General features: G+C 33.4%; 1 long non-coding RNA gene across 3 annotated transcripts; it reads right to left on the bottom strand.

The window, feature by feature from the left end:
• Positions 1-16,877: 16,877 nt before the first annotated feature.
• Positions 16,878-20,967, bottom strand: LOC139876618 (uncharacterized). 3 transcript variants are annotated; one of them, XR_011768201.1, is made up of 8 exons: positions 20,950-20,967; positions 20,774-20,859; positions 19,974-20,136; positions 19,724-19,866; positions 19,590-19,636; positions 19,390-19,485; positions 19,131-19,254; positions 16,878-18,416 (listed from the first exon to the last, which is right to left on the bottom strand). It is a non-coding gene; the product is annotated as an uncharacterized lncRNA (long non-coding RNA). The 3 variants fall into 3 exon arrangements; XR_011768202.1 differs by having other exon boundaries at positions 16,878-19,254; positions 19,590-19,653; XR_011768200.1 differs by having other exon boundaries at positions 16,878-19,254.
• Positions 20,968-22,974: the final 2,007 nt, after the last annotated feature.

The following is a 22,974-nucleotide window of genomic DNA, read 5'->3' as shown; positions in this document are numbered from 1 at the left end:
CATAATAAAGGGAATATGCGACGTGATTAAATGTTAAGTATGGTTACCAAGTGCTCAACCACTTAGAATACTTTTATTAAAATGTTTATATATGAAATCTTGTGGTCTATATATATATTGCTGCCGGCATTAAACCTATATCTCACCAACTTTATGTTGACGTTTTAAGCATGTTTATTCTCAGGTGATAACTAAAAGCTTCCGCTGCAACATGTTGAATTTAAGCAAGATCTTGAGTATGCATATTTGTGTCAAAAATAAAACTGCATATCCGAGGAATTGTAATGTAAAATATGCTAGAAATCGTATTGTTATCATCACATGTAAAATTTGTAAGTCTAAGATTATCGCTAAACGATAATCATCTTTTTATTGTCTAAAGCTTGTATTAAAATAAGAGTTATGGTTTGTAATGTAAAATAAATGCAGTTGTTCTTTTAAAAATGTCGCATATAGAGGTCAATACCTCGCAATGAAATCATACGTTATCTAACTCGTTCTTATGGTTAAGGAAGGGTTATGACAGTGGTGGAAACTGATTCAACCAATTTTGAACAAAAAGACTACCAAGCTTGAGTTCCAAGGTGTCTATATCATTACCAACATCTTCGAGTCCAAACACATCGTGGACAGCTTGGGAATCAACCTTAATGTTTCCTTTTTGAGTCTTTATTATCATCTCATCACCTTCGAAATTGTCAACAACATAGTAAACAAGATTACCCGGCAATTGGTCTATATTAAACCCAATTAAAGAACGAAACCCAAGTCTCGTGACACAAACTTTTTGTTCGGGGGTCAACGAACACATCACCTTTGCAAACTGCGCCGGTGTTGTCCTTAGCCTAAGAGCATGTAGCTTAGACTCAACTTCATCATCAGAAGGAACATCCTTACCTTTGTGTACCACAATCGCCTTAACTTTATGTTTCTGTTTGGGATTATCAACGGCATTGGTAACAGACTGGTGTTTTCTTTTACCTGAAAAATTTGGTTTACAAAAGTAAATCAGTAACATTGAACAAAACAAATCAAAGGTGATATCATTTGTTAACAGCTAAATGTGAATTCCATAGTGATTTCTTGTATAATCACATGTGATTGAAAAAACCTAGAAGATACTCACAAAATTTATACTTACACTCTGATTTAGCAACAACAGATATGCAACTCATACACAGATAAAAGGCACATATTAAACAATCACAACAAATAACATGTGATTAAAGAAGCAAATAACATTTGTTAACAGATTTCAAAAGTGATTTATTATATAATCACATGTGATTGAATAAAACCTAAAAGGTGTGCAACTCATACAAAAGATAAAAAGCACATATTAAACAATCACAACGAATAACATGTGATTAAAGAAGCAAATATAACAGCTAAATGTGTATTTGAAAGTGATTTCTTGTAATAATCACATGTGATTGATAAAACCTAAAAGGTAATAACAAAACTTATACATGCAATCTGATTTAAGAACAACAAATGTGCAACTCATACAGAAGATAAAAAGTACATATTAAACAATCACAACAAAAATCATGTGCTTAAAGAAGCACACACACACGAATGCTATATGACGAAACCCTGAAATTTTGAAATCATCAAAGGAATACAAACAAACTTGATTGATTATAAACGAACATCAACAAAACTTGTTAAAATTACCAGTAGTTTTAGCCGGAGCTTTTTTATTAGCCGGAACATGCTTTTCAGCTGACGACGATTTTTTGATTAGAGAATGCTCCGATTTAGCCATGTTTGATAGAAGATAATCGATTAATGTGTATAGCTGTTGATGATTGTTGATAATGGCAGCTTTGATCGGTGTTGATCGAAGGAAATTAGCGTTCGATGTTGAAACCCTAGAAAGAAGTGTGTGTGTTTATGTGTGAAATACAGATATGATGGAATGAAATTCCAAGCGGTGGGTGTATAACATATTTTGCCTGTGTGGATGAAAATACCCCTCCGCCATATATTGGGACTTTTAATCTGATCCATTGATCAATCTCAATCTAAAGGCTGAGATTTGTCCCCTCAATCTCAACTTAAATATAGATTTCATTTGAATATTCTTCTAAACGAACATCAACAAAACTTGTTAAAATTACCAGTAGTTTTGGCCGGAGCTTTTTTATTAGCCGGAACATGCTTTTCAGCCGACGACAATTTTTTGATTAGAGAATGCTCCGATTTAGCCATGTTTGATAGAAGATAATCGATTAATGTGTATAGCTGTTGATGATAGTTGATAATGGCAGCTTTGATCGGTGTTGATCGAAGGAAATTAGCGTTCGATGTTGAAGCCCTAGAAAGAAGTGTGTGTTTGTGTGTGAAATACAGATACGATGGAATGAAATTCTAAGCGGTGGGTGTAGTGACCCGAACTTTTCCATGTTCATATATATTAATTGAGATTGATATTTACATGACTAAATGTTTCCAATATGTTAAGCAATCAAAGTTGTTAAGACTTGATTAATTGAAATATGTTTCATATAGACAATTGACCACCCAAGTTGACCGGTCATTCACGAACGTTAAAACTTGTAAAAACTATATGATGACATATATATGGATATATATATAGTTAACATGATACTATGATAAGTAAATATATCATTAAGTATATTAACAATGAACTACATATGTAAAAACAAGACTACTAACTTAATGATTTTTAAACGAGACATATATGTAACGATTATCGTTGTAAAGACATTTAATGTATATATATCATATTAAGAGATATTCATACATGATAATATCATGATAATATAATAATTTAAAATCTCATTTGATATTATAAACATTGGGTTAACAACATTTAACAAGATCGTTAACCTAAAGGTTTCAAAACAACACTTACATGTAACGACTAACGATGACTTAACGACTCAGTTAAAATGTATATACATGTAGTGTTTTAATATGTATTTATACACTTTTGAAAGACTTCAATACACTTATCAAAATACTTCTACTTAACAAAAATGCTTACAATTACATCCTCGTTCAGTTTCATCAACAATTCTACTCGTATGCACCCGTATTCGTACTCGTACAATACACAGCTTTTAGATGTATGTACTATTGGTATATACACTCCAATGATCAGCTCTTAGCAGCCCATGTGAGTCACCTAACACATGTGGGAACCATCATTTGGCAACTAGCATGAAATATCTCATAAAATTACAAAAATATGAGTAATCATTCATGACTTATTTACATGAAAACAAAATTACATATCCTTTATATCTAATCCATACACCAACGACCAAAAACACCTACAAACACTTTCATTCTTCAATTTTCTTCATCTAATTGATCTCTCTCAAGTTCTATCTTCAAGTTCTAAGTGTTCTTCATAAATTCCAAAAGTTCTAGTTTCATAAAATCAAGAATACTTTCAAGTTTGCTAGCTCACTTCCAATCTTGTAAGGTGATCATCCAACCTCAAGAAATCTTTGTTTCTTACAGTAGGTTATCATTCTAATACAAGGTAATAATCATATTCAAACTTTGGTTCAATTTCTATAACTATAACAATCTTATTTCAAGTGATGATCTTACTTGAACTTGTTTTCGTGTCATGATTCTGCTTCAAGAACTTCGAGCCATCCAAGGATCCATTGAAGCTAGATCCATTTTTCTCTTTTCCAGTAGGTTTATCCAAGGAACTTAAGGTAGTAATGATGTTCATAACATCATTCGATTCATACATATAAAGCTATCTTATTCGAAGGTTTAAACTTGTAATCACTAGAACATAGTTTAGTTAATTCTAAACTTGTTCGCAAACAAAAGTTAATCCTTCTAACTTGACTTTTAAAATCAACTAAACACATGTTCTATATCTATATGATATGCTAACTTAATGATTTAAAACCTGTAAACACGAAAAACACCGTAAAACCGGATTTACGCCGTCGTAGTAACACCGCGGGCTGTTTTGGGTTAGTTAATTAAAAACTATGATAAACTTTGATTTTAAAGTTGTTATTCTGAGAAAATGATTTTTATTATGAACATGAAACTATATCCAAAAATTATGATTAAACTCAAAGTGGAAGTATGTTTTCTAAAATGGTCATCTAGACGTCGTTCTTTCGACTGAAATGACTACCTTTACAAAAATGACTTGTAACTTATTTTTCCGACTATAAACCTATACTTTTCTGTTTAGATTCATAAAATAGAGTTCAATATGAAACCATAGCAATTTGATTCACTCAAAACGGATTTAAAATGAAGAAGTTATGGGTAAAACAAGATTGGATAATTTTTCTCATTTTAGCTACGTGAAAATTGGTAACAAATCTATTCCAACCATAACTTAATCAACTTGTATTGTATATTATGTAATCTTGAGATACCATAGACACGTATACAATGTTTCGACCTATCATGTCGACACATCTATATATATTTCGGAACAACCATAGACACTCTATATGTGAATGTTGGAGTTAGCTATACAGGGTTGAGGTTGATTCCAAAATATATATAGTTTGAGTTGTGATCAATACTGAGATACGTATACACTGGGTCGTGGATTGATTCAAGATAATATTTATCGATTTATTTCTGTACATCTAACTGTGGACAACTAGTTGTAGGTTACTAACGAGGACAGCTGACTTAATAAACTTAAAACATCAAAATATATTAAAAGTGTTGTAAATATATTTTGAACATACTTTGATATATATGTATATATTGTTATAGGTTCGTGAATCAACCAGTGGCCAAGTCTTACTTCCCGACGAAGTAAAAATCTGTGAAAGTGAGTTATAGTCCCACTTTTAAAATCTAATATTTTTGGGATGAGAATACATGCAGGTTTTATAAATGATTTACAAAATAGACACAAGTACGTGAAACTACATTCTATGGTTGAATTATCGAAATCGAATATGCCCCTTTTTATTAAGTCTGGTAATCTAAGAATTAGGGAACAGACACCCTAATTGACGCGAATCCTAAAGATAGATCTATTGGGCCTAACAAACCCCATCCAAAGTACCGGATGCTTTAGTACTTCGAAATTTATATCATATCCGAAGGGTGTCCCGGAATGATGGGGATATTCTTATATATGCATCTTGTTAATGTCGGTTACCAGGTGTTCACCATATGAATGATTTTTATCTCTATGTATGGGATGTGTATTGAAATATGAAATCTTGTGGTCTATTGTTACGATTTGATATATATAGGTTAAACCTATAACTCACCAACATTTTTGTTGACGTTTAAAGCATGTTTATTCTCAGGTGAATATTAAGAGCTTCCGCTGTTGCATACTAAAATAAGGACAAGATTTGGAAGTCCATGTTTGTATGATATTGTGTAAAAACTGCATTCAAGAAACTGATTTCGATGTAACATATTTGTATGGTAAACCATTATGCAATGGTCGTGTGTAAACAGGATATTTTAGACTATCATTATTTGATAATTTACGTAAAGCTTTTTAAACCTTTATTTATGAAATAAAGGTTATGGTTTGTTTTAAAAATGAATGCAGTCTTTGAAAAACATCTCATATAGAGGTCAAAACCTCGCAACGAAATCAATTAATATGGAACGTTTTTAATCAATAAGAACGGGACATTTCAGTTGGTATCAGAGCGTTGGTCTTAGAGAACCAGAATTTTTCATTAGTGTGTCTTATCGAGTTTGTTAGGATGCATTAGTGAGTCTGGACTTCGACCGTGTTTACTTGAAAAATGATTGCTTAACAAATTTTGTTGGAAACTATATATTTTTAACATGTGAATATTATGTGATATATTAATCTCTTAACGCGTTTGATATTATGTGATAGATGTCTACCTCTAGAACAAGTCCCATTGACTCACCTAATAATAATGAAGAGTCAAATGTAAATTGGAATGATTCGTGGACTGATTCACAAGTTCCCGAAGAGGAACCGGAAGAAGAGTCGGAACCGGAAGAAGAATCGGAACCGGATGAAGAAATAGAACCGGTGGGGGAAATAATAAAACGGTTAAGTAAAAGAAAATCCTCAACCAACCGACCAAGGTTAATTATGGTCAATGGTGTTTCCGCCAAGGAAGCAAAATATTGGGAGGATTACCAATTCTCCGATGAATCGGATTCCGACGAGAATTCCGATGATGTTATAGAAATTACCCCAACTGAATTTAAAAAGGCAAAAGAAAATAATAAGGGAAAGGGCATAAAAATAGAGAAATCTAATTCCAACCCCGATGAACTTTATATGTATCGTCAACGCCCGAAGTCCTTAAGTTGTAACAATGACCCGGGAACCTCTAAACCACCAGGTTTTTCTAAACCAATGTGGACAACGACGGCTCGTATTAGGGGAACATCATATATCCCTAGAAACTTGGCAAAACGAACCAAAACCGAAGAAGAAGAAACGAGCGAGTCGGAATAAGATAGTTGTATTCGTGTGGTGTAATATATGTAATATAGTGTTCTTATACTTTATGATATATGTAAAAATTGCTTGTATTAATAAGTATTTTTTATGAATCTAACTCTTGTCTATTTTACAGTTTAAAAACACAAAATGGATAGACAACCCAATATTTTAAGAGACCTACCCGGAGACATGATTGATGAAATCTTGTCTAGAGTCGGCCAGAATTCCTCGGCACAACTATTTAAGGCGAGATCAGTTTGTAAGACATTCGAAGAACGTTCCAAGAATGTCTTGGTTTATAAGAGACTTTCGTTTGAAAGATGGGGGATATCACATTGGGAAACCCATAAGTTACGATGTGTTTACTTTGACGCATATATTGCGGGGAACCCAAATGCTATTTTACGCAACGGGTTAAGAAATTATTTTGACTCAATATATCCGAATATTGGACTTCGTGATTTAGAAAAAGCGGCTAACATGCAACATAAAGAAGCATGTTATGCTTACGGATTAGTAATGTTCGCTTCTCACCAAAGTGAGAACAAGAACATCGGGCTACAACTATAAAACAAAACGTTTCCACAAGTGACGGAGTCGGTAATTGGGGTAAGAAATGAGGTTTTTAGATTATTACGGGACTGTTGGACATTACGTAACCCTCGTCCCTTTGACGACGTTACAACACGCTGTCTTATCAACGGCTATAACGGTTATGTTGCACAAGACCAAGGATGGGAAGTAGTCCTAGTAAAACCAGAATGCATGACTTGTTTCTGGACGTATGAATTACGTGTCTTTATTGCCTTTGCTGAACGACTTGTGTACTAGCTAGAATTATCTTCACAACTATCTTGTATCAAAGTTATTGTGTGCTATATTTCATGCTTTATGTAAAATAAGCGGTATTGTAAGTTTGTAAAATATTGTATAAAAGTTTGAACGCGAAATATTATTATAATCAGTTTTTCATATAGAATTGTAGTAGTTGAATTGTATATTAGCTACTAAGTATGAACTTAACGGGTAGGTACTACCCGAATTTAAACTTATAAAACGCTAATATGAAGAAAAAGCTTTTATAAATGAGTTCATATTATGCTACGAAATACTATTAACTACTCTTAATATTCTGTATGATTAACTTGTTCCATTTAACTATTTTGAAGGAAATGGCACCGACTACTCGACACACCGTGAATATGAATGAAGAGGAATTCCGTACTTTTCTAGCTTCAAACATAGCCGCAGTACAGGCTGCGCAACATACCAACAATAACCTTGGATCTAGCAGTACAGGAAATCGTGTAGGATGCACCTACAAAGAATTCACTGCCTGCAAACCTTTGGAATTTGATGGAACCGAAGGACCGATCGGATTGAAACGGTGGACCGAGAAGGTCGAATCGGTGTTTGCCATAAGTAAGTCTACTGAAGAGGACAAAGTAAAGTACGCTACGCATACCTTCACAGGTTCTGCGTTAACATGGTGGAATACCTATCTAGAGCAAGTGGGACAAGACGATGCGTACGCACTACCGTGGTCAGCATTCAAGCACTTGATGAACGAGAAGTACCGTCCCAAAACCGAGGTCAATAAGCTCAAGACAGAACTTAGAGGGTTACGAACCCAAAGATTTGATATTACCACGTACGAAAGACGATTCACAGAATTGTGCCTATTGTGTCCGGGAGCATTCGAAGATGAGGAAGAGAAGATCGACGCGTTTGTGAAAGGATTACCGGAAAGAATTCAAGAAGATATAAGTTCACACGAGCCCGCCTCCATACAACAGGCATGTAGAATGGCTCACAAACTCGTGAACCAGATTGAAGAAAGAATTAAAGAACAGACTGCTGAAGAGGCCAATGTGAAGCAAGTCAAAAGAAAGTGGGAGGAAAACGGTGATAAGAATCACCAATACAACAACAATAGCAATTACAACAATAATCGCACCAATTTTCCCAACAATCGCAACATCAATCGCAACTACAACAAACGGCCCAACAACAACAACAACAACAACAACAACAGCAACTACAACAATCATCCCAACAACAATAATAACCACAACAACAACAACAAAAATCAGAAGCAGCTATGCCAAAGGTGTGAAAAGAATCACTCGGGGTTCTGCACCAAATTTTGCAACAAGTGTAAAAGAAATGGTCATAGCGCGGCGAAGTGTGAGGTCTACGGACCAGGGGTTAATAGAACGAAAGGAATAAATGGTGTCGGAACGAGTAATGGCGGAGCAAGTAGTGTCGGAGCAAGTTATGCCAATGTAGTTTGTTATAAATGTGGAAAACCGGGCCACATTATTAGAAATTGCCCGAACCAGGAGAACACGAATGGACAAGGCCGTGGAAGAGTTTTCAATATTAATGCGGCAGAGGCACATGAAGACCCGGAGCTTGTTACGGGTACGTTTCTTATTGACAATAAATCTGCTTACGTTTTATTTGATTCGGGTGCGGATAGAAGCTATATGAGTAGAGATTTTTGTGCTAAATTAAGTTGTCCATTGACGCCTTTGGATAGTAAATTTTTACTCGAATTAGCAAATGGTAAATTAATTTCAGCAGATAATATATGTCGGAATCGAGAAATTAAACTGGTTAGCGAAACATTTAAGATTGATTTGATACCAGTAGAGTTAGGGAGTTTTGATGTGATAATCGGTATGGACTGGTTGAAAGAAGTGAAAGCAGAGATTGTTTGTTACAAAAATGCAATTCGCATTATACGAGAAAAAGGAAAACCCTTAATGGTGTACGGAGAAAAGGGCAACACGAAGCTACATCTTATTAGTAATTTGAAGGCACAAAAACTAATAAGAAAAGGTTGCTATGCTGTTCTAGCACACGTCGAGAAAGTACAAACTGAAGAAAAGAGCATCAATGATGTTCCCGTCGCAAAAGAATTTTCTGATGTATTTCCGAAAGAATTACCGGGATTACCCCCACATCGATCCGTTGAATTTCAAATAGATCTTGTACCAGGAGCTGCACCAATAGCTCGTGCTCCTTACAGACTCGCACCCAGCGAGATGAAAGAACTACAAAGCCAATTACAAGAACTTTTAGAGCGTGGTTTCATTCGACCAAGCACATCATCGTGGGGAGCTCCTGTTTTGTTTGTCAAGAAGAAAGATGGTACATTCAGGTTGTGTATCGACTACCGAGAGTTGAACAAACTTACCATCAAGAACCGCTACCCACTACCGAGAATCGATGACTTATTTGATCAACTACAAGGCTCGTCTGTTTATTCAAAGATTGACTTACGTTTCGGGTATCATCAAATGCGGGTGAAAGAAGATGATATTCCAAAGACTGCTTTCAGAACACGTTACGGTCATTACGAGTTTATGGTCATGCCGTTTGGTTTAACTAATGCACCAGCTGTGTTCATGGACCTTATGAACCGAGTGTGTGGACCATACCTTGACAAGTTTGTCATTGTTTTCATTGATGACATACTTATTTACTCAAAGAATGACCAAGAACACGGTGAACATTTGAGAAAGGTGTTAGAAGTATTGAGGAAGGAAGAATTGTACGCTAAGTTTTCAAAGTGTGCATTTTGGTTGGAAGAAGTTCAATTCCTCGGTCACATAGTGAACAAAGAAGGTATTAAGGTGGATCCGGCAAAGATAGAAACTGTTGAAAAGTGGGAAACCCCGAAAACTCCGAAACACATACGCCAGTTTTTAGGACTAGCTGGTTACTACAGAAGGTTCATCCAAGACTTTTCCAGAATAGCAAAACCCTTGACTGCATTAACTCATAAAGGGAAGAAATTTGAATGGAATGATGAACAAGAGAAAGCGTTTCAGTTATTGAAGAAAAAGCTAACTACGGCACCTATATTGTCATTGCCTGAAGGGAATGATGATTTTGTGATTTATTGTGATGCATCAAAGCAAGGTCTCGGTTGTGTATTAATGCAACGAACGAAGGTGATTGCTTATGCGTCTAGACAATTGAAGATTCACGAACAAAATTATACGACGCATGATTTGGAATTAGGCGCGGTTGTTTTTGCATTAAAGACTTGGAGGCACTACTTATATGGGGTCAAAAGTATTATATATACCGACCACAAAAGTCTTCAACACATATTTAATCAGAAACAACTGAATATGAGGCAGCGTAGGTGGATTGAATTATTGAATGATTACGACTTTGAGATTCGTTACCACCCGGGGAAGGCAAATGTGGTAGCCGATGCCTTGAGCAGAAAGGACAGAGAACCCATTCGAGTAAAATCTATGAATATAATGATTCATAATAACATTACTACTCAAATAAAGGAGGCGCAACAAGGAGTTTTAAAAGAGGGAAATTTAAAGGATGAAATACCCAAAGGATCGGAGAAGCATCTTAATATTCGGGAAGACGGAACCCGGTATAGGGCTGAAAGGATTTGGGTACCAAAATTTGGAGATATGAGAGAAATGGTACTTAGAGAAGCTCATAAAACCAGATACTCAATACATCCTGGAACGGGGAAGATGTACAAGGATCTCAAGAAACATTTTTGGTGGCCGGGTATGAAAGCCGATGTTGCTAAATACGTAGGAGAATGTTTGACGTGTTCTAAGGTCAAAGCTGAGCATCAGAAACCATCAGGTCTACTTCAACAACCCGAAATCCCGGAATGGAAATGGGAAAACATTACCATGGATTTCATCACTAAATTGCCAAGGACTGCAAGTGGTTTTGATACTATTTGGGTAATAGTTGATCGTCTCACCAAATCAGCACACTTCCTGCCAATAAGAGAAGATGACAAGATGGAGAAGTTAGCACGACTGTATTTGAAGGAAGTCGTCTCCAGACATGGAATACCAATCTCTATTATCTCTGATAGGGATGGCAGATTTATTTCAAGATTCTGGCAGACATTACAGCAAGCATTAGGAACTCGTCTAGACATGAGTACTGCCTATCATCCACAAACTGATGGGCAGAGCGAAAGGACGATACAAATGCTTGAAGACATGCTACGAGCATGTGTTATTGATTTCGGAAACAGTTGGGATCGACATCTACCATTAGCAGAATTTTCTTACAACAACAGCTACCATTCAAGCATTGAGATGGCGCCGTTTGAAGCACTTTATGGTAGAAAGTGTAGGTCTCCGATTTGTTGGAGTAAAGTGGGGGATAGACAGATTACGGGTCCGGAGATTATACAAGAAACTACCGAGAAGATCATCCAAATTCAACAACGGTTGAAAACCGCCCAAAGTCGACAAAAGAGCTACGCTGACATTAAAAGAAAATATATAGAATTTGAAATTGGAGAGATGGTCATGCTTAAATTTGCACCTTGGAAAGGCGTTGTTCGATTTGGTAAACGAGGGAAATTAAATCCAAGGTATATTGGACCATTCAAGATTATTGATCGTATCGGACCAGTAGCTTACCGACTAGAGTTACCTCAACAACTCGCGGCTGTACATAACACTTTCCACGTCTCGAATTTAAAGAAATGTTTTGCTAAAGAAGATCTCACTATTCCGTTAGATGAAATCCAAATCAACGAAAAACTTCAATTCATCGAAGAACCCGTCGAAATAATGGATCGTGAGGTTAAAAGACTTAAGCAAAACAAGATACCAATTGTTAAGGTTCGATGGAATGCTCGTAGAGGACCCGAGTTCACCTGGGAGCGTGAAGATCAGATGAAGAAGAAATACCCGCATCTATTTCCAGAAGATTCGTCAACACCTTCAACAGCTTAAAATTTCGGGACGAAATTTATTTAACGGGTAGGTACTGTAGTGACCCGAACTTTTCCATGTTCATATATATTAATTGAGATTGATATTTACATGACTAAATGTTTCCAATATGTTAAGCAATCAAAGTTGTTAAGACTTGATTAATTGAAATATGTTTCATATAGACAATTGACCACCCAAGTTGACCGGTGATTCACGAACGTTAAAACTTGTAAAAACTATATGATGACATATATATGGATATATATATAGTTAACATGATACTATGATAAGTAAATATATCATTAAGTATATTAACAATGAACTACATATGTAAAAACAAGACTACTAACTTAATGATTTTTAAACGAGACATATATGTAACGATTATCGTTGTAAAGACATTTAATGTATATATATCATATTAAGAGATATTCATACATGATAATATCATGATAATATAATAATTTAAAATCTCATTTGATATTATAAACATTGGGTTAACAACATTTAACAAGATCGTTAACCTAAAGGTTTCAAAACAACACTTACATGTAACGACTAACGATGACTTAACGACTCAGTTAAAATGTATATACATGTAGTGTTTTAATATGTATTTATACACTTTTGAAAGACTTCAATACACTTATCAAAATACTTCTACTTAACAAAAATGCTTACAATTACATCCTCGTTCAGTTTCATCAACAATTCTACTCGTATGCACCCGTATTCGTACTCGTACAATACACAGCTTTTAGATGTATGTACTATTGGTATATACACTCCAATGATCAGCTCTTAGCAGCCCATGTGAGTCACCTAACACATGTTGGAACCATCATTTGGCAACTAGCATGAAATATCTCATAAAATTACAAAAATATGAGTAATCATTCATGACTTATTTACATGAAAACAAAATTACATATCCTTTATATCTAATCCATACACCAACGACCAAAAACACCTACAAACACTTTCATTCTTCAATTTTCTTCATCTAATTGATCTCTCTCAAGTTCTATCTTCAAGTTCTAAGTGTTCTTCATAAATTCCAAAAGTTCTAGTTTCATAAAATCAAGAATACTTTCAAGTTTGCTAGCTCACTTCCAATCTTGTAAGGTGATCATCCAACCTCAAGAAATCTTTGTTTCTTACATTAGGTTATCATTCTAATACAAGGTAATAATCATATTCAAACTTTGGTTCAATTTCTATAACTATAACAATCTTATTTCAAGTGATGATCTTACTTGAACTTGTTTTCGTGTCATGATTCTGCTTCAAGAACTTCGAGCCATCCAAGGATCCATTGAAGCTAGATCCATTTTTCTCTTTTCCAGTAGGTTTATCCAAGGAACTTAAGGTAGTAATGATGTTCATAACATCATTCGATTCATACATATAAAGTTATCTTATTCGAAGGTTTAAACTTGTAATCACTAGAACATAGTTTAGTTAATTCTAAACTTGTTCGCAAACAAAAGTTAATCCTTCTAACTTGACTTTTAAAATCAACTAAACACATGTTCTATATCTATATGATATGCTAACTTAATGATTTAAAACCTGTAAACACGAAAAACACCGTAAAACCGGATTTACGCCGTCGTAGTAACACAGCGGGCTGTTTTGGGTTAGTTAATTAAAAACTATGATAAACTTTGATTTTAAAGTTGTTATTCTGAGAAAATGATTTTTATTATGAACATGAAACTATATCCAAAAATTATGATTAAACTCAAAGTGGAAGTATGTTTTCTAAAATGGTCATCTAGACGTCGTTCTTTCGACTGAAATGACTACCTTTACAAAAACGACTTGTAACTTATTTTTCCGACTATAAACCTATACTTTTCTGTTTAGATTCATAAAATAGAGTTCAATATGAAACCAAAGCAATTTGATTCACTCAAAACGGATTTAAAATGAAGAAGTTATGGGTAAAACAAGATTGGATAATTTTTCTCATTTTAGCTACGTGAAAATTGATAACAAATCTATTCCAACCATAACTTAATCAACTTGTATTGTATATTATGTAATCTTGAGATACCATAGACACGTATACAATGTTTCGACCTATCATGTCGACACATCTATATATATTTCGGAACAACCATAGACACTCTATATGTGAATGTTGGAGTTAGCTATACAGGGTTGAGGTTGATTCCAAAATATATATAGTTTGAGTTGTGATCAATACTGAGATACGTATACACTGGGTCGTGGATTGATTCAAGATAATATTTATCGATTTATTTCTGTACATCTAACTGTGGACAACTAGTTGTAGGTTACTAACGAGGACAGCTGACTTAATAAACTTAAAACATCAAAATATATTAAAAGTGTTGTAAATATATTTTGAACATACTTTGATATATATGTATATATTGTTATAGGTTCGTGAATCAACCAGTGGCCAAGTCTTACTTCCCGACGAAGTAAAAATCTGTGAAAGTGAGTTATAGTCCCACTTTTAAAATCTAATATTTTTGGGATGAGAATACATGCAGGTTTTATAAATGATTTACAAAATAGACACAAGTATGTGAAACTACATTCTATGGTTGAATTATCGAAATCGAATATGCCCCTTTTTATTAAGTCTGGTAATCTAAGAATTAGGGAACAGACACCCTAATTGACGCGAATCCTAAAGATAGATCTATTGGGCCTAACAAACCCCATCCAAAGTACCGGATGCTTTAGTACTTCGAAATTTATATCATATCCGAAGGGTGTCCCGGAATGATGGAGATATTCTTATATATGCATCTTGTTAATGTCGGTTACCAGGTGTTCACCATATGAATGATTTTTATCTCTATGTATGGGATGTGTATTGAAATATGAAATCTTGTGGTCTATTGTTACGATTTGATATATATAGGTTAAACCTATAACTCACCAACATTTTTGTTGACGTTTAAAGCATGTTTATTCTCAGGTGAATATTAAGAGCTTCCGCTGTTGCATACTAAAATAAGGACAAGATTTGGAAGTCCATGTTTGTATGATATTGTGTAAAAATTGCATTCAAGAAACTGATTTCGATGTAACATATTTGTATGGTAAACCATTATGCAATGGTCGTGTGTAAACAGGATATTTTAGACTATCATTATTTGATAATCTACGTAAAGCTTTTAAACCTTTATTTATGAAATAAAGGTTATGGTTTGTTTTAAAAATGAATGCAGTCTTTGAAAAACATCTCATATAGAGGTCAAAACCTCGCAACGAAATCAATTAATATGGAACGTTTTTAATCAATAAGAACGGGACATTTCAGTGGGTGTATAACATATTTTGCCTGTGTGGACGAAAATACCCCTCCGCCATATATTGGGACTTTTAATCTGATCCATTGATCAATCTCAATCTAAAGGCTGAGATTTGTCCCCTCAATCTCAACTTAAATATATATTTCATTTGAATATTCTTCTTATGTAAGCTAATAAAGTACTCCGTAATAAAGTTGTTGTTTATGAGCGGTTGGCCGATTGCAATCTTGTAAAATATTAGAGATCTAGTTATATTATTCTGACTCCAAAGATAATTAAATAAAATATTTAGAAAATTATATACCGGTAAGTTTTTTTAAAAAGTTATTATTATTTTAATTAATTTTAATTGAGATAATTAATGTAGGATTATTTAATTTAATTTAATTGAGAAATTGACACATGTGCAAATTTAATTCAGATTAATTATGAAATTGACACATAGGATTAATGGCACGCGCTTTATAATATATATATATATATATCAATAAACAAAATTATATATATGATGCACAATGACATATTGTACTAATTACAAGCAGATTATATGGGATGTATACAACGTGTCGAGAACCAAATAACCCACGGGACTCCAAATACAAGGCGAAAAACACGTGACATATGATTACTCCAAATAACCCATGGGACTCCAAATACAATACTCTCAACTCACACCAAAAACCCACACAACCACTACTCCACAAAAACAACCCACACGTCCTAGTCATCAAAAAGGTCAAAACGGTTTCGATCCTCCCTTAGCATCTTCAACAGCAGGATTTTTATAAGAAAGTATTAAAGCAATACTAATGGAGAATACCACCTGATAAAAAACAATAACCTAAAGTGGATCTTTTATCACACCCAGATACTGCCCATCGGGTGAAACATCGGCAACTGAATTTAACATGTTCTCTCTTGGTATACGTATCTTGTAGAAATAAAACCCTAATTTTGAAAACAGGGGACGATTAATGTCGATTCAGCCATTGTACATAAGATGAAAACATATCAAACCCTAACAATTGTTCAAGGAAAAAATAACATGTTCGCTACAACACCGTAGATGATTTACTTTATTCTGAACCTCATTCGTCTATTTCGATATTTTTTTTGAAAAATAAAATTTCAAATCGGTTAATGTTTTGGAGATGAAAATTTAGAGGGTAAAAGGCGGGATGTTTAAAATTTGGAAAAGAATTTAAGAGTTTTGAATTTCGTAATCTTTTTATTACGAATTAAGATACTCCTTTGATTAGAACGCAGTAACATAGAAATACTATAGTATAAGCTTGAGATGTCGAAATATATAATATTTAGATTTAGATATTATTAATAAGCTTAAAGCTTAACTTGTCAAAATATAGAATACTAGATTTAAGAGCCCGTGGGTTGCACGGGAACTATTCCGAAAAGGAGCAAGAATCTTAAAAATGACATTATCAAAAATATTGTTGTACATGAAAATTGTACTCTAAGAACAACGTGCTAAAAATTACCGGAACAAATTTAAACTGTACTAAACATTTGACGTCACATTTTCATGAAAACAAATGTAAACGAATAGAGTTGATCATATTAGCATTTATATTAATGATCGACTGATAAGCAACTAACTTCATGAGCAGCACTTACGTGTAGCATGCCTTCGAAAATTACAACATACGAAATCATAAATGGAAGCAGATGAATTTCGAACATATGGATCAAGATCTTCCTCAAAATGCTTGTACTGAGACCTCTTCTCAATTGATTCTGACGAGAAAATCCCTTCGACAACTGTATAATTAAAGAAACACAAATTAGTACTACCATTCAACAATAAGTACAAATGTAAACCAATGATGTGATGCTTGATAAAATTAATATGATAATGCTTGACAAAGTATCTAGTCAAGTTATATCCACCATAATCCAATTTAAAGAATCCTTAACTATAACACACCAAAATCTTTCATTACTCAGCTTCACAAATATAGAAGGTGGATATAAAATGCTACTAACATTAATCGAGATGGAAGGTACACTTTAAACACTAATATTAATTAAGTTGTGTTACTTGTAATATCATGATATAGAATCATTATTAAAGATGGTTGTAATTCAGTAGGATATATCTTCGTGTAATAGAAGTGTAATTCCATTGATAAAGTGAAGGCTTCAAGCTTCCATGTGTGAAATTTAGGATCAACTCCATGTGTATACCACCCATTAATAAAAATTCGCAATAATATATGTGAGTTAAAAGTTCAAATGCACTTCCTTTGTACCTTGATGATTATCAATAGTTTGGTAACAAAAAAGATATATCTACACTGAGAAAGTCAAAGATATCACTTCTTAAATAAAACATACCTCTTGAGTAATTTGACTCTGCTTTGTTAGGTCCTCTGGAACTGGATTGCAATTTGCACCAAATGCTTCTCAAATTTTCAATATTTTATCTTTGCCTCCTCTCCGGATAAGATATAGTTATAAGGTTGATTTTAATTAAAAAAAAACACTTACTGACCTCATTTGTATATATGAAAGCCAAACTTAATTTATTTATGGCTTTCACCAAAGCTTTATATTAGAGTTCGATTATATCCAAGATTAATTAACGGACGAACTGACGAAAAAGGACTAACAATAACCTTATAAGTTATGTAAAAGCATAAACTCCTAAATTATTATATTCAAAACTATGTTAATCAATTGTATATCTAGTCGAAGTTACTACTGCAGCTTCACAATTGAACCAACTAAAGTAAAATTGAAATAAAAAAAAATAAAAAAAATAAAAAAAACAACAACAGAAAACAGTAATAGTACCTGAAACCGTTGCATCACATTCCATATTTCAATGAACATGAGACTCAAAAAAAATTAGCGGACCCCACAACAATTAAAGATGTGACAGTTCGATCACGCGAGACACACACACTACCCCAGCAACATTATCAATAAGAATACCTGCATTGTCACCAGAATCTTTCGGACACTTACTACTGGCTATTTAACAAATCTAGGGAAACACAATATACAGCTAGAGAAAACCATTTCCAGCATAACGAAACTATAATCAGCCATATAAATGTACTGGTAATAAACTTAAAGCTAATCAAACATCTTCTTGTTTTATAACTCACAACTTAAACCCATCCAACAGAAGAGAGCCTATGGAAATAATGACCATCTAAAAAAGTGGAATGAATAGATTACTGAAAACGCTAGCCAGTTTATAGGGTCATTCTGAGTAATGCTTTTTCATGAAAAAAAAATTCATATAATATTAGAAAGATAATAAGGATAACAACTCATAATCCTAAACTTTGATAGAATTTTAATAATACCATAGTTATCTACTGCAAATAACATATGGAGCTCTTATCCTCAAACTTGATAGCTCATTTATTCTCATTTTAAGCATCCTATTTTTTTTATTTTATTTGTTAAAAAAAACCAAAAATGGGCCCCACCTCATTTGATCCCTGACTCGTTACGATCTCTTATCCAACCTGGCCCGTTTGGAGTCGTTTGAAAATCTGACTTGTTTGACCCGTTTGGAGCCGTTTGAAAATCCGACCAGTTTGACCGGTTTCAAGTCAACCCAATCAATCCATTTATGTTTTATATTATATAGTGATCAAACAGTGGACATATATAAAGATGTGAAAAGCTTCTCACCTTATTGAAGAGGCCGCTGTTATCATTAGCATTAAATTGAGCCGGCTGCTATTGAATTACTTCCACTTAACGTCCATATGTCTAATGCCTTAATGTGAGTACGCTTTTATATCCAAAGTACAGACTGAAAATATTGATGCAGTACAACAATAAAATTCTACATTCGTCATATCATCATGCTTTATACAGAACAAAAATTATTAAATTCGCAATGGAGAAAACTTTACATTTGATATATACGATTAGAAAAGAACTGTACCGTAAGATCGTTTGCTGATGTCATTAATAACGAACTTGCAAGGAAATTGTTTAACTTCGAAAGTGATTTCGAGTGTTATCCACTGTTATCCTGATTCTGACAATAAGAAATATATATTAAAAACAATTATTTAACATTAAAGTCAAGAAACATAACTCATGAATTTGTTTATAAAGAGAACTCAATTTGATTAAACATACATGATGGCCTCAAACTTGAAGTACAAATCGTTTCCCGACATCGTGTCCTATCAAAAAGTTCGGCCTGAATATGGATTTTCAAGATATATGAAAAGATAAAAACTAAACCAAGCTTTATTAGATAAAGATAGTACCTGGAAAAATTTGATAAATTTAGTTCACCTCTCCATTTTATCTCAAAGCCTTTAAGTTCGGCAAGAGTACCATCGTCATTAAAAACAGCATTGCGCTTCTTTATTAAAATTCCTTATTCTTTAGATGTGGTTAGGATCATTGCCTTCATTCAGAAAAAGTACATGAGCATGAGAGGTTCCTTGACCAGATAACTAATAAATCATAGTAATTGCCAAAACATGATGTAACTTAAAGGATTTGTCCATATACCTTATTAGATATATTGCATAATGATATTCAGAAGCTTCACATTCGATTATGTAACCAAGGGTCTCACAAATGAAATCCGGATTCTTTATGCTTTTTCGAGATCGAATTTCAGGCTCATGTATTGAATGTCTGCAGCGCTCAGGTTCGCCTGAATTGCGTCGCCCTGTAAAACGTTTAAATTTTAGATGTTTTAGACAACCTACTTTATAAACTGGTAAGACACAAAAGTAACTTATAACAGATATGTCAAATGTAACCAAAATAAATACTAAAGGTTCGGTTTTTCATTTAGGTCCAATGCCACTGAAATAGCTAGTGACCAATCTCTAACAAATCTCAACTCATAGTAGATATGTCAGCTTATAACATATGTGACAGTGGCTATTTTTTCCTGTATTCAGTATCACTTTTAAGAGTCTAATATAGAATACTAAATGCAACATTGTCAAGAAATATGCAACATTGGCTAATATGTGATACACCTAGGCTATTTTTTCCTAGCCATCCATATGTGATACACCTTGGCTAATATGCAACATTGTACTATTGTCAAGAAATATGAGAAGTGAACTCTTGATATAATACAATATTTTGCAAAACTGGGCATCATAATATCATATCTGTAAATACTATGGCTGGAACAATATAGATACATCTTATATGGCTATGTACTATAATTATACCATCCAAAATCAGATGCCCAGATATAATAGAATGAAGAATTTCTATTACTCAGTTACAAAAGGTGCAATAATTAACTGCAAGTAGCATAAAGTATTAATCGGACGACAAATACATACTAAGCTCAATGTCAAGGTTCCAGTTTTATCACAGCAAATTGTGGTTGCAGAACCTGCTGTTGTTCACACGCAGAGAGTCTCCTAACCTGCATTTGCACAATTAGCACCCAACATCTAAAAAGTTATACATAAGCCAAGGCCAAGAAATCTTATGAAGACACTATCATAAAACCCACCAATCACCAATGCTTTTTATAGTTAGGGTTGTAGAGATGAAGAACGATGCGAGTTAGGGTTTGTATCGGGTGGGTTGAAGAGACGAAGAAGGATAAGAATGAAGGACGTCCGATTTTTTTTTATATATATATTGCCAGAGTGGCATGATTAGGTGTTAAATGTAATTAGGAGAGTGATTAACATGTCAGCATTTGTGATTAGGAACTGCTAATGATCTGACACCTAAGATTTAATTTCATGATTTATATAATGTAGTAATAATAGAAATAGATAGATATAAACTAGTGTTCGAACCCTCGCTTCGCGCCGGGGTTCGGTTTTCAATGTATTATATTGCGTTTAGTTTGTAAAATTATTTTGTGGCTAACGATGATATCGTTGAAGCGCAACTCGAGTCGAACTAAAAGGTATAATCCGTGAAAGATTTAAATGTTATTTTAAATTAACAACAATATATGTACATCTTCGCGTTTCACTATGGAATTGTCGACTTTTAAAAATTTAACGCAAAATCGACGTGTATGAAAAGTACCTCAAATATTTAGCGTTTTTTAAAAAGCGTCTGATTTGCGTATAGTTAGTGACAGTGTGCTCCTAAAATTGTTTCGAGTTTAACGATGGTTTCAGAAAAATTTAACTCGGTGCGAGCGAGAAGATATGGCCCGTTGAATATTTGGGTGTAGTTTTTTTAAATTTTTTTATGAAAATGAGTATTTGACACTTTACTCCCTGTTTGGGGGTCGATTTTAATATTTGAACAAACTATGAGGGTTTTTTTTTTTTTTAAAAGGTGGAAAATGGGAAAAAAAGTGAAAGAACGAAAGCACCACTGGCGACTATTATTTATTTTTTATCTATTAGGTAGTATATAAAGTATGTAGTCGATTTATAGCGATTGAGGAGTTTAATGGTTAAAGTGTAAAATGTTAAAAGTTTGTGGTAAGTTTGTAAAAACCATAAAGTTAGATAGTATATATTTGTTTGGGGCTAAAATGTAAGTAAGTAAAAGAGTGGGGGTGATTTGTGAAACTTGTGAGGTACTATTCACTTGGCCTTTGCCTTTTAGATTAGTACTAGTTGTGGAGCCCTCGCTTTGCGCCGGGGGCTCCGTTTTGAATGCGAGTTAAAAAAAAAGTCTTGATCTATTTTGTAAAAAAGAATTTTTTTCGACAACTAACATTGAAGGGTTGTCCCTTTTGTAAAAGTTATTTCTTTTAGTGTTCAGTTTTTTTTATAAAGTTAGTTGATCTATTTTGTAAAAAAGAATGTTTTTCGACATCTTTTGATAACATTGAAGGGTTGTTCCTTTTATGAAAGTTGCCTCTTTTATCGTTGAAAAAAAAATTAGTTGATTAAGAATTTTTTTCGACATCTTTTGGTAACATTGAAGGGTTGATTCTTTTACGAAAGTAGCTTCTTTTATCGTTGGAGACAAAAAAATGTGAAATGACGAAAATACCTCTGATTACTATTGAGGAATAGTGCTTCAGGGTTTTGTCTAATAGTAATAGTAATAATAATAATAATAATAATAATAATAATAATAATAATAATAATAATAATAATCATAATATTATTATTATTATTATTATTATTATTATTATTAATAGTGAGTAGTTATGTGTGAGCGATTTGTAATGAATGAGAAGTTTGATGATTAAATTATAAAATGTGAAAAGTTTGTGTTAAGTTAATAAAAACTATGAAGGTAACTATTATGAAAACTGGGGTTGCATTATGAAAGATAAAAAGTTTAGGATAAATTTGTGAAGTTTCTAAAATTTACTAATAATAATAATAATAATAATAATAATAATAATAATAATAATATTAATAATAATAGTGAGTAGTTATGTGTGAGCGATTTGTAATGAATGAGAAGTTTGATTATTAAATTATAAAATATGAAAAGTTTGTGTTAAGTTAATAAAAACTATGAAGGTAACTATTATGAAAACTGGGGTTGCATTATGAAAGATAAAAAGTTTAGGATAAATTTGTGAGCGATTTGTAATAAATGAGAA

This window comes from Rutidosis leptorrhynchoides, chromosome 11 (assembly GCF_046630445.1).
Source record: "Rutidosis leptorrhynchoides isolate AG116_Rl617_1_P2 chromosome 11, CSIRO_AGI_Rlap_v1, whole genome shotgun sequence".
Classification (NCBI taxonomy): Eukaryota; Viridiplantae; Streptophyta; class Magnoliopsida; order Asterales; family Asteraceae; genus Rutidosis; species Rutidosis leptorrhynchoides.
Note: the sequence above shows the minus strand (reverse complement) of the source record. Positions and strands in the feature narration are given on the sequence as shown.